Genomic DNA, 12,376 nt, shown 5'->3' on the forward strand with positions numbered 1-12,376 from the left:
TTACATTATTTATATAGAGATCGTGTGTTGAACGGCTAGTTTGTAAACGTACGCAAAAATCAAAATTTTGATCATTTTCTGACCACTATCTAAACGGCCACAAACGGCTAATTTTGAAAACAAGTGCGACGACTTTTTGATCAAATGCTGACCACGTTTCTGACCATATTTTAATTGTCAATATTTGGTCACAATGTTTTGACCATTTTCTAATCATCTCTTTTCGTCGTTAATTACTGACCACTTTATGTCCACATCTTTTACTCCTCATTAAATTGTCGGTTTGTGGTCACAAATCGTTTTGATCAATTAAAGTGGTCATAATTTTGGTCAAAAAATATAATGTTTTCTTGTAGTGTGCACAGTACTTTGGACTACCTTTTATTCACTTTCACCAATCAAACTTATGTTTTGAACCGGTAGATCCGTATGATCTACACATGTACCATCTGCTTGATCCACTCTTATTCCATTTGATCCACTAAATCTACAACGCTTAAGACACTTTCTCGACTCGGAGGCTTAGCAGACACCGAAAAAGCTAAACACTTCACTTGATCCAACCCAATCACACCTTGTAACGATTTCCAAAAAGTGACAAGTACAATATCAAGAGAGGAAACAAGAAACAAAACTTACATGTTTGGCCCTGCAAGACGTAACAAAAGAAGTCAAAATACATCAAATAGTGTGTGTGGAATAATTTGCTTTGTATAGTTATAGTATAAAAGAAAATAAAATAAAAATTCTTTACAAGATCCTTCAAGGGATTGGAAAAAAGACATGTATCCTCCACTAGGATTGGCTCATTTACTTGAAATTCAGATTCACAACACACTTTCTATTAGTTGTTAGTTGTTACAATCCCTAGTCACTAAATTAGCCACATTCAGCACAAGGATGGAAAGAACTCAACACTTCACAAAAAAACACACAAAAAAAATCTTCCTTAAGTATAATGATTTTGTAAACAGTTTAAAGTAATATACCAACAAAAATTAGAAAAAGAGTAAAAACTTTGTGCACAGCAGCCAAATGAGCCTCCCCCATGGAGAAATAGTCATGGCTCACCTTCCAGCTCAGGCTTTGAAAATCAAGAAACACAAAACACAAAATAATAAGAATGAGTGTACTGAAATAAAAAGAATCGTCATAGTACATGTTTGGCTCTGAGGGTGATTTGAAGTGTGACTAGGGTTTTGAGTAATTTACTTCTCCAAGGCACAGCGGCTGCACTATCATCGGAAATTTGGTGGATGGGGAATGGATAAAATTGTCGTGGATGAGGAAGTACAGGCTAGGAAGTTAGTGACTCAGTCAAAGAAAGGTTCATGGGTTGATGCAGTGGAGCAGGGGTAGAAAGTTTTAACTAAGTATGATGTCGACGTATCAATCAGAGAAGGAATGGGGTCTGTGAATGTACCATAGAATGTTTTTGTCGACACTTCACCCCTTTGGCGGACTTTCTGATAGGCAAGTTCTTAGTTACAGCTCCTCACATCTCAAAAGTTTGCACAATTTTGAATAAGATTTGGGTAGGGGATAAATCGCAGATGGTGGAACTGTATTGTGAATGTGGCAACAATGAAGTTTCCGATATGTAACTCTATTCTAAAATAGGGTTTTGCGAAGAAGAATGTGGAAATTGGCTGAGATTTAGGTGGTCATGTCTAAGTGCCCACCATTTCTAGAAGAGACAACCAGAAACCAAAGACTATACCATTATGGATTCATACGAAAAGTGTTCATATTTCGATATTCTCGTGGAAAACGACTTAGATTCACTGTTAGTGCGGTGGGTGTCCCGACCCATTGACAACCCTAAAACTGCAGAATGTTTGAATATGAAGGTAGCAAAGATCTTTGTTAAAGCTGACCTCACAAAAGAGTTACGTCGATCGGTCAATGAAATTCAATTTCTACAAAAAAAAGGTGGTTTGAGTTCACTTATCTATGGTTGCCTTACAAATGTTCAAACTGTGAAAAATGTGGACATTTGGCTAGTGCAAAGAGTTCAAGAAAATAAAAAGGTGATGAGGTGAGGATCGAATCAAAGAAAGGGGATGAGAAGGAGAATTGATCGATACATTGTTAAGGATACAGAACATCCAAGACTTCAATGCTCATATATTCGTGTATATATTACTTTCCATTGTGATATCATTCTCTCTAGAATACTCCTAGCTCTCTGTATATAAGAACTCTTGTAATCTCTCTAAGTTAATAACAATAATACCACATTCTCATGGTAACAAAGCAGGTTTAATAAAACCTAATCTCTCTTTCCCCTGCGGCCGCCCTCTTCTCCTTCCTCTCTATCATCTTCTTCTTTCTTTTCTTCTTCCCCAATCACATCATGTCCACGACTTCCGCAGAGACAGTAGATCAAACTCCTCAAGCGTTGCTGAATGTGAACATGTCAAACATCACAAAGTTAACATCCAGCAACTATATGATGTGGAGTCTTCAAGTTCATGCCCTGCTTGACGGGTATGACTTCGCTGGCCATCTCGACGGCACCACACCACCTCCGCCTCCTACAGTCACCGAGGACACCGTCACCTCGCCCAACCCAGCCTATACGCTGTGGAAACGACAAGACAAGCTCATCTACAGCGGTCTTATAGGCGCCATCACCATGCAAATTCAGCCGATTGTCTCCAAGACCAAAACAGCGACTGAGATCAGGACAACTCTTGCTGCGACATATGCGAAACCAAGCAGAGGTCATGTCCAGCAGCTGAAGCTACAGCTCCGTCAATGGAGTAAAGGTACAAAAACGATCGATGAATATGTTCAGAGGTTCACCACCAGATTCGATCAACTAGCACTACTTGGGAAACCAGTTGATCATGAGGATCAGATCGAATACATTCTTGGTGGCCTCCCTGAAGATTACAAACAAACAATCGATCAACTTGAAGCTCGCGACTTCTCCCCGTCAATCATTGAGGTTCATGAAAAGCTGCTCAACAAAGAAGCAAAGATCTTAGCAGTCTCCTCTGTTTCTCCGGTTGCGCCCAACACTGCAAACGCTGCTTCCACTCAGCCGCAAGGACGCAACAACAGCTCTGGTCGCAATAATCAACAGTGGAATCGCAACACTCAGCCGCCACGCCACAACAACAACAACTACAGGGACAATCGTAACAACATAGGACAACAAGGAGGCTATGAAGGTCGCTGCCAAATCTGTGGAATACAAGGCCACAGAGCTCGCCGATGCCCACAACTTGGGAACCAATCAGCAATGGCGACCAGCAATCAGGTCAACAACTACACACCCTGGCAGCCGTGAGCAAACATGGCGATGCTCCCGCCAAGCTCCTCCTCCTCGTGGATCATGGATAGTGGAGCCACACATCATCTCACAAGCGACCTCGACAACCTCTCTCTCCATCAGCCATATTCTGGTAATGATCGCGTGCTCATATGTGACGGATCAGGCCTCCCTATCAGACACTCTGGTTCACTTTCTCTATCCGTACCCTCTCGTAACTTAGCCTTAACTGATGTTTTATGCGTACCACATATTCACAAAAACCTTATATCCGTATATCGCCTTTGCAATGCTAATAAATTCTCTGTTAAATTTTTCCCTGCCTCCTTTAAGGTGAAGGATCTATCCTCGGGAGTCCCGTTGCTGCACGGTAAGACCAAGGGTGATCTATACGAGTGGCCAGTCTCTCCATCAACCATCCAATCCTTCTTCGCTACTACTCCCTCGCAACCCACCATAAAAGACTGGCACCACCGTGTTGGCCACCCTTCTATCTCAATTATTAAAGCTGTTGCTTCTTATTTACCTTCTTTAAAGTCGCAGTCTACTGCTCAATCTTTTGTTTGTCCCGACTGTGCAATCATTATAAGCCAAAAGCTTCCTTTTTCTCAAACAAACATTGTCTTCAAAAGACCTCTTGAATACATCTTTACTGATCTCTGGACCTCTCCAACTATTTCAGTAGACAACTTCAAATACTACGTTGTCTTCATAGACCACTTTACCCGATACACTTGGCTCTACCCCCTCAAAACCAAAGACCACCAAAGAAACCTTTCTCACCTACAAAGCCCTCGTTGAAAACAAATTCCAGACCAAGATAGGAACCTTGTACTCCGACAATGGAGGAGAATACATCACTCTACGTTCCTTCCTTGCCTCATCAGGAATCACTCATCTAACTTCTCCTCCACACACGCCCGAACACAACAGAGTCTCTGAGGGCAAACACCGCCACATCGTTGAAACGGGTCTCAGTCTTCTAACTCATGCCGGCATGCCTCGCTCATACAGGACGTACGCCTTTGCCACTGCGGTTTACCTGATCAATCGCTTACCAACACCTGTACTGCACATGGTGACGCCCTTTCATAAACTCTTCGGTACTGATCCTAACTACGCCAAACTGAGAACATTTGGATGCCTTTGCTTTCCTTGGCTACGTCCCTACAACAGTAACAAGCTTCAAAACCGATCAGAACCGTGTGTATTCATTGGCTACTCTCTCTCGCAGAGTGCCTACCTCTGTTTACAAACCACCACAGGCCGCATTTATGTCTCACGGCATGTCAAGTTTGATGAAACCACATTCCCGTTCAAAACCCCACCTCCCTCTCCTACTGAGCCTGATCAACCTGAACCATCATCCTCACACCCACAAGCCACCCGACGGCCACTCGTAGTCACTCCTCTTCCGTGTCCAGGACTCCCGTCGCTAGCTCCTCCACCACAAGAGAATGCAGAGAGAACTTCAACAGTAGACACAAGCGGCACAACAACCTCACAACCTCAGGTATGTAACTCCACTACAACCACTGAGATGCCTCTTGCAGGAACTCAACCCCAACCCAATGTCCAAATCCAATCAAACCGGACACCACAACCCGAAACAACACAACCTGAACCTCGAACACACCCTCCTCTTCCCACCATAACCGACACCATTGCTACTCAACCTAACCCGCAACCACCACCAAACAACCACCAAATGACCACACGTCGCAAAAACAACATCACTAAACCCAAAGACAAACTCAACCTAACCGCAGCCCTACAAAGTCCATACCCCTCTGAACCGAGAACAGTGAACTAGGCCCTAAAAGAGAAACGGTGGAGATGTGCAGTTTCGACAGAGTTAGATGCCTTTGCTCGCAATCAAACTCTCGAACTTGTACCTCGACAGCCTCACATGAATGTTGTTGGTTGCAGGTGGCTCTTTAAAAAAATTTTACCCGATGGAACTCTTGGCAGGTCTAAAGCACGACTGGTGCCTAAGGGCTACAATCAGAAACGGGGTCGTGACTACACTGATACGTTCAGTCCAATGATCAAAACAACCACCATTCGCCTCATCCTTGACATTGCAGTCCCACGATCTTGGCCTATACAACAATTAGACGTTAACAACGCCTTCTTGCAAGGAACTCTGGATGAATAAGTATACATGGAGCAACCGCCAGGTTTCATTGACCCAGACAAACCAGCACATGTGTATCGCCATTGGAAAGCTATCTATGGGCTTAAACAAGCTCCAAGAGCTTGGTACATGGAGTTGAAGAATTTTCTCGTCTTTGTGTGCTTCACCAACTCTCTTGCTGACACTTCACTATTTGTGCTCCGTAAAGGCTCTCACTATACATACCTACTGGTATACGTCGACGACATTCTCATCACATGCAGCTCCAAAACGATCATCTCTGTAGTGCTAAAGCAGTTCGCTGAACGGTTCTCTGTAAAAGACCCTGAAGATCTTAATTACTTTCTTGGCGTTGAGGCACATGGCACCAACAAAGGGCTTCACTTATCTCAAAGAAAATACATTAGTGATCTTCTGCATAAGTACAAAATGGAAGGAGCAAAGCCTGTCTCTACACAAATGTCCACGACAAATAAACTCACACTCGTCTCCGGCCAACCTCTGAAGAACCCAACTGAGTACAGGAAGCTCGTTGGCGGTCTACAATACCTCCTCTTCACTCGCCTTGATGTTGCATTCCTAGTAAACAGATTGTCGCAATTTATGCACACACCAACGGACGCGCACTGGGAAGCTGCGAAAAGAATCCTTCGTTACTTGGTCGGCACACAAACTCATGGTATATACTTTCACGCCAGTAATGAGTTGAGACTTCACGGTTTCTCCGATGCGGACTGGGCAGGTGACTCCCATGATTACCTCTCTACAGGAGCCTTCATCATCTACCTCGGGCAAAACCCAGTTTCGTGGTTTTCACGCAAACAGAGTGGAATCGCTCGCTCTTCCACCGAAGCAGAGTATAGGACCGTCGCCAATGCATCCGCTGAAATACGTTGGATATGCAACATCCTGACTGAGCTTGGCATTCCGGTCCTCGCACCTCCAGTCATATACTGCGATAAGCTTGGTGCCACCTTCCTCTGCGCGAACCCAAGATTCCACTCACGTATGAAGCATGTTGCTCTTGACTACCACTTCATCTGAGGTCAAATTCAGCGAGGAATGCTGCATGTCGCTCACATAAACACCAAAGATCAGCTGGCGGACGCACTGACAAAACCTATCCTGCGCCAACGGTTCATTGAACTCAGAGACAAGATTGGAGTGGCATCAACCCCTCCATCTTGAGGGGACATGTTAAGGATAAAGAACATCCAAGAATTCAATGCTCATATATTCGTGTATATATTACTTTGCATTGTGATATCATTCTCTCTAGAATACTCCTAGTTCTCTGTATATAAGAACTCTTGTAATCTCTCTAAGTTAATAACAATAATACCACATTCTCATACATAATAATTAGTGTTGGATGAAAATAGGTACTATGTTAGAACAAGCCCAAATTTACATAGCCATCAGTACAGAAAAAAGTATAATAACTGGTTCCACTACAGGAAATGTGGGTTTTAATAGTTGGCGTTAAACGCTATTAGTTCGTTTTAATAGCGTTCCCTAAAACGCTCTGGCAGCGCCCGTTATCGTAGGTCCGACCCTTTTGATAGCGGATATGTGTGTATGCCATAGTTAACTATACAACGATAGCGTTAGTTTGTATGCAATTGTTAATATTTATAATAATGTGGTATAAATGTTATTGAAGCTCATTAATTTTATTTAACATATAGCAATTTGTTTATTAATTAAAATCAGTTTCTTCTTTTTTGTCAAGTACAAATAATATCGGTATAATTAAAAATGAAATTTTATTAATTAATTAAAATCAGTTGACAAATACAATCAATTTTACAAAACTAAAAAAGTACATATTAAACAAAAACTAATTAAAACACATTAACCCAAAAACTAAACCTAAGCCGCCGCCTTCCTCAAGCTCGTTGTTTCACTTCAACCTTCCTTGAGGTTCATCTGTCTCTTCCACCTTCTTCAAGCTTCCCCAGTATCTGAAAAGTACACAGAAAAAGTGTTGCTAAATACAATGATTTGAGGACATATACCTATGCTTAAGATGGAAACCAATCAGTACAAGATTAACGAACAAGATAACTTATCTCAACACCCATACTTAAGCACGATTGTCTTCAAGTATGCCGTAAAGCAACGTTTTATCTGTATAATCCTTCAAAGGCAATGAATCAGCAGACATAAGCAAAACTCTGAGAAGAAGAAAGTCTCAGTCTTTACTGTCACAATACCTTCAAAGGCTGCACTTGGCAATTCCAGTGAGAGACTGCAACATTCGTGTGAGTCTAGACGGACACGAGTTCGAGACATCTCCTCTGCACAACATCAGCTCTTGCTCACGAGTCATGACCACCACCTTTACCAGGAACAAAAAAAAAATACTGATAAGCTTTCATTGGATGAAAGAAGTAGAAATATGTAAACTTGGTCTTTCAATGAACCAAATTGGTCTCTAACTAAAATTGAAACAACCAGAGCACTTTTCAAAGATCAAGCTGAGTCTCTTACGAGCATGTAGCAAACAACACACATGAAAATTACAGAATGATGAAAACAAATCAGACAAGCTAAAACAATACCTTGCAAACGCTGGGACATAGTTTTGGCAGAGTCATCCCTCTTGGTCCTGTATGCTCCACCAGAGACATAGAGTGAGAGACAGAGAAGTGAACAGTGGTGGTTATGACGAGCGTGACGGTGGTGAAGACGGATCTGAGAAGCGATGGTGGTGGTGAAGAGCGATTGGGGATGGGAGAGATGACGATGGTGGTGATGGTAACGAGCGATTGGGGATGGGAGAGATGGCGATGGTGGTGGTGGTAACGAGCGATGGTGGTGGTGGTGGTGATGACCGGCCGTGGCGACTTCTCCTTTATCATCTACGAACTCCATCTTTTCTCTCTCTCTCTCTCTCTTCTCTCGTAGATCAGAAAAGATGATTAAAAAAAAGGGAAAAAAAGAATAATTAATCTCAAGCGTTGATTCAATATCATCCAAGGGTGCATATGGTGATCCATGTCAGTAAACCAATAGGAAAGTGTGGGGATAGATACAAGAGTGATTTTGGGCATTTAATTCAAATCAATCAATGGTTAAAAAAAAACAATACAAATTGTCTTCTTATTTATTTATAGCTATTATACAAATGATTTAAGCTTTAAATACTTTGATATCATAATTGAAAATTTGAAGTCTAAATTTTGTATTTTAAATTTTAATTTATTTACAGAATTATAATTTATTAAAAATGAAGATTTGATGTTTTATGATATATGTTAAAATGAGATATTTGGTTTAGGAGTTAGGGTGAAGATTTAGGATTAAGTATATGATTTGAATTTTAGAATATATTTAGAGTTTAATTTAAAATTTCTATTATAAGTTTGTAAAGATTGGATTTATGATTTTGTATGTAGAGTTTAAGTTTGGGGTATAGGGTATTAGATATAAAGTGTAGATTAAAGATCAATTCATTATGATTTAGGGATTGAGAGTTTTGAAAGTGTAGGAGTTAGAGTTGTATATAAAAGTTTGTGATTAAGATTTAAATTTGAAGTTTGTTAAATTTTAAAAATTTATATTGGAAGTTTATATTTAGTGGTATGTGTTTATGTTTGAAGTTAGGATTTAGGGTATAGAATTTGATGGAGATTTAAGGTTTGCATTTAAGATTTTGAATGGAGTTTTTAAAAAATTAGATTTAAATTTTGGATTTAAAATCTGAAAAAATTAATTTAGAGATTTTATTTAGTATTTAGAATATCATTTAAGTTTGAATTTTAAGGTTTATGGTATTAGATTTAGGGTACTAGATGGGTCCGGTTTGAATTAGTATATTTATATCGAATTGTATTTTTATATAAAGTTTAAAAGTTTAAAATTTAGATTTTAGGATTATATTTAGGATTTAGGGGTTAAAATATATTTAGGGATTAGGGGTTAAAAAAAAATTTAGATTCCAAAATGATTCAAACACACAAAATCAAATACATAAAACACATGAACTCATTGCAAAATATAACAGATGAACTAGGTGATGAAATCTGGTATTGTTATCCTTGTTGCCTGCCATAGTAAAGTCAGCCCATGACCAAGAAGCTCTTTTTCAGGACAGTCTTCAAGGTCCAGCCCTTCCATCTATATACATTAACACCATTGCTATGTTACACACAACAACACAATCACAAGCTTGTTATTTGAGGTTGCAGAATAAAACTCCTTACCAGCCGAAACTCATCCATTGAAATGGGATTGTTATGCAGAGAAAGATTTTGCAGACTCTTGCAATCTTGCAGCAATCCATTTGGAATCTGAAAAAAAAAGTATATGTTAAGAGATTGACAATGGTAAGCGGCATCACACCTCTTGCAGAACACAAACTTGTTAGGATCTCCTGTTCTACAGCAGACCTAAGGAATATGACGACTCTGTGTAAGCTAGTCAAACATTCCTAGACATTGGCAGTGCATAGAAAAATTCAAATGCAACAGAAGGAAACGAACTCAACTGACCTCACAAACACGGCACGAGGGACAACTCCATGAACTCCAATGAAACAAATCTGCAATTTACAGCACTTATAGACTTCAAAAGCCTTACCAAGCCAGAGAAAGTAGGACACAGCAACGAATCAAATGAACGCACCTATATGTTGAGCCCAAGACTTTACACAATTCTTATTGTACTTCTTGCCACAGATTTTACAAGAAAGCATCCTCCTTTCTCTCTCACTTTCTTGGCTTTCTCCCAAGAAGCACATTTTGCACATTACATTCACGCCGGACTGAGCCAACTCCTCACTGTGGGAACCGAAATTAGCACTATCGATTTACGTTTAAATTAGGAAACTAGGAAAACCCTAATTTCCCGGAGGTCTCGGATCTCTGCGAGAGCCAACGGCAAGTGACCAAATATATGCGGAAATCATAAAAAGATAACAAACGAGTTTAGAAAACACAGTAGATCATATTTCGAGTCCGCGTGTGAGCGTTGCGATCATTACAAGAGATCATAAAAGCTTTGGCCGCAAAGGCTGTCAGCGAGTTACCTAGTTCTAGCGGCCTAAAAGCTCAAGCCTAGTTGACTCGCAGCTTGACAACTAAAGACGAAGAAAATACAGAAAAGGTTTTTGATTGATTTCGGACTGAACCTTATGAAAGGCTGCATACGTACCCCTTTCGAGGATCAAGTCGAACGTAGTTCAAAAGTGAACCAAGAGATCGAACTGCTTGTGCACGTTCGTCTGGTAATCGGGTGACAGTCATGGAAACCGAGTATGTCGAGAATAATGCCTCAGAGTTTCTAAGTGCCAAGAGTTCTGAGTCTAAAAAGTTGTTCCTCATGCCTCTCGCCTAGGACTCCTTATATACTCGCTCCTAGGTCGGTTTACGCTTTTACCCTTCTGCCCTTAAGCCGTCATAGCCTAAAAATGGAGATATTCCATTTTTCCCGATCTTCATAATTATCTTCATAATTTCGTATTTATCTGCGAAAACTTGACATTTATCTTTCCTTGCGAACCAAGCGTAAACCGTCCCACGGTTTAGGGGCTGCTGGTTAAGAAATCGTAAGGTGGGCGTCGAGTCATGCCTTAGGTCCCTTTGGGCCATCTTTCGACTTGAAGCATTTATCAAGACTTCTTTCGATAAAAATGAACTTTCCGCGGTTTTTATCGTAAAGTTTGATTGATGACTTCGAATGGCGGAAAACATGAAATGGGTTCGCTACGGTCTTCGGGAGACAGCATCAAAGGGTAGACGAGAATGCATGGATTCGTGTCGTATCGACGTTTCGGAAGAGCTAGGTCGCTACGTAGCGACCGAATGGAACGCACGCTCGTTCGCTACGTAGCGACCGAGCGGGAGTGGGACGGACGCTCGGTCGCTACGTAGCGACCGGGCGGGACAGACGCTCGGTCGTTACGTAGCGACCGAGCTTGGCTCGAGCTCGGCCACTACGTAGCGACCGTGCGACCTTTTTCGGGCTTTTCTTCGATATCTCGTGTTTCTTCCGCAGGGCTCTTCGTAAGAATAAATCTTTTCAGAAGATTTATTTTTCGTAAAAACGTTCATGCCGATTTTTACGGACTTTCAGACATTGATTCTGTCGTGACCGATTTTGACCCCAACAGTTAGCCCCCCAGCTTGTTAGAACCATGAGCTTCTAGCGTGAGGTTCTAGCGAGTGACTTGGCAAGTTAGGCAAGTTAGGTGAGTTAGGTGGAATTTATGGTCGAAAAGGTCCGTGGTAAGTGGTCTTCTGGCTCTTCTAAAAGTAGAACGCGATAAGATTGGGGCTGCGCCTTATGACGGCTGCCTACGTACCCTTGTTGAAGGGATCAAGCCTTTCGAAGTTCGTCTTGGAGTTAAGGTTTGTATGACTAGTTTTCCAGCGAGACCTTTACGGTCTGGTTTTTATGTAGAGGTTATCAGGCGTGTTGCTGCCGATGGCATTTTATATGGGTGTAGACGGAAGACTACGAGTTGTCATCTCGTAATCTAACTCTGTGTGAACTGCTATATCTGTGATCTGTTTCGAGAGTTTTCCGCAGTGTGTAAACTTGCGGGATTTCTGAAGACGCTCGGATATTGGCAAAGAGACAAATTTTGGGATCTCGTATCAAGGTTTTTGATACTATGCCTAGAGATGTTAGAGACCAGTGCGCTGGGTTTAGGGCAAGACCTAGGTTTACTCCTGGTTTTAGAGGGTGCGATGACTAATTCGACTTACGTATCCCGTTTCAGTTTCATCCTTATTCCATACCGATTTAAAGTCCGCGAAAGGTTCTCGGCTTATACGACTTGTATGGTTGGAACCGAGCATCTCTCCAAGGACAATTTTAAAGCCTCCTGGAAGTGCTGACCAAAAATTTTGGGTTTCTTTTATAGCGCTATTATCCTTGTGTCGGATGTACGAGAGTCATCTCTACGAGATGGCTAAGTCTGTTTAGGACGTTAAGAGTTTGTTGTGATCAGC

General features: G+C 41.3%; 1 long non-coding RNA gene across 2 annotated transcripts; it reads right to left on the reverse strand.

The window, feature by feature from the left end:
* Positions 1–7,166: 7,166 nt before the first annotated feature.
* LOC106408794 lies at positions 7,167–10,180 on the reverse strand. Of its 2 annotated transcripts, XR_007325741.1 has the most exons (6): positions 10,047–10,180; positions 9,914–9,963; positions 9,626–9,712; positions 7,982–9,539; positions 7,634–7,758; positions 7,167–7,557 (listed from the first exon to the last, which is right to left on the reverse strand). It is a non-coding gene; the product is annotated as an uncharacterized LOC106408794 (long non-coding RNA). The 2 variants fall into 2 exon arrangements; XR_002654873.2 differs by having other exon boundaries at positions 9,914–10,060.
* Positions 10,181–12,376: the final 2,196 nt, after the last annotated feature.

Source organism: Brassica napus, chromosome C7 (genome assembly GCF_020379485.1).
Source record: "Brassica napus cultivar Da-Ae chromosome C7, Da-Ae, whole genome shotgun sequence".
Taxonomy (NCBI): domain Eukaryota; kingdom Viridiplantae; phylum Streptophyta; class Magnoliopsida; order Brassicales; family Brassicaceae; genus Brassica; species Brassica napus.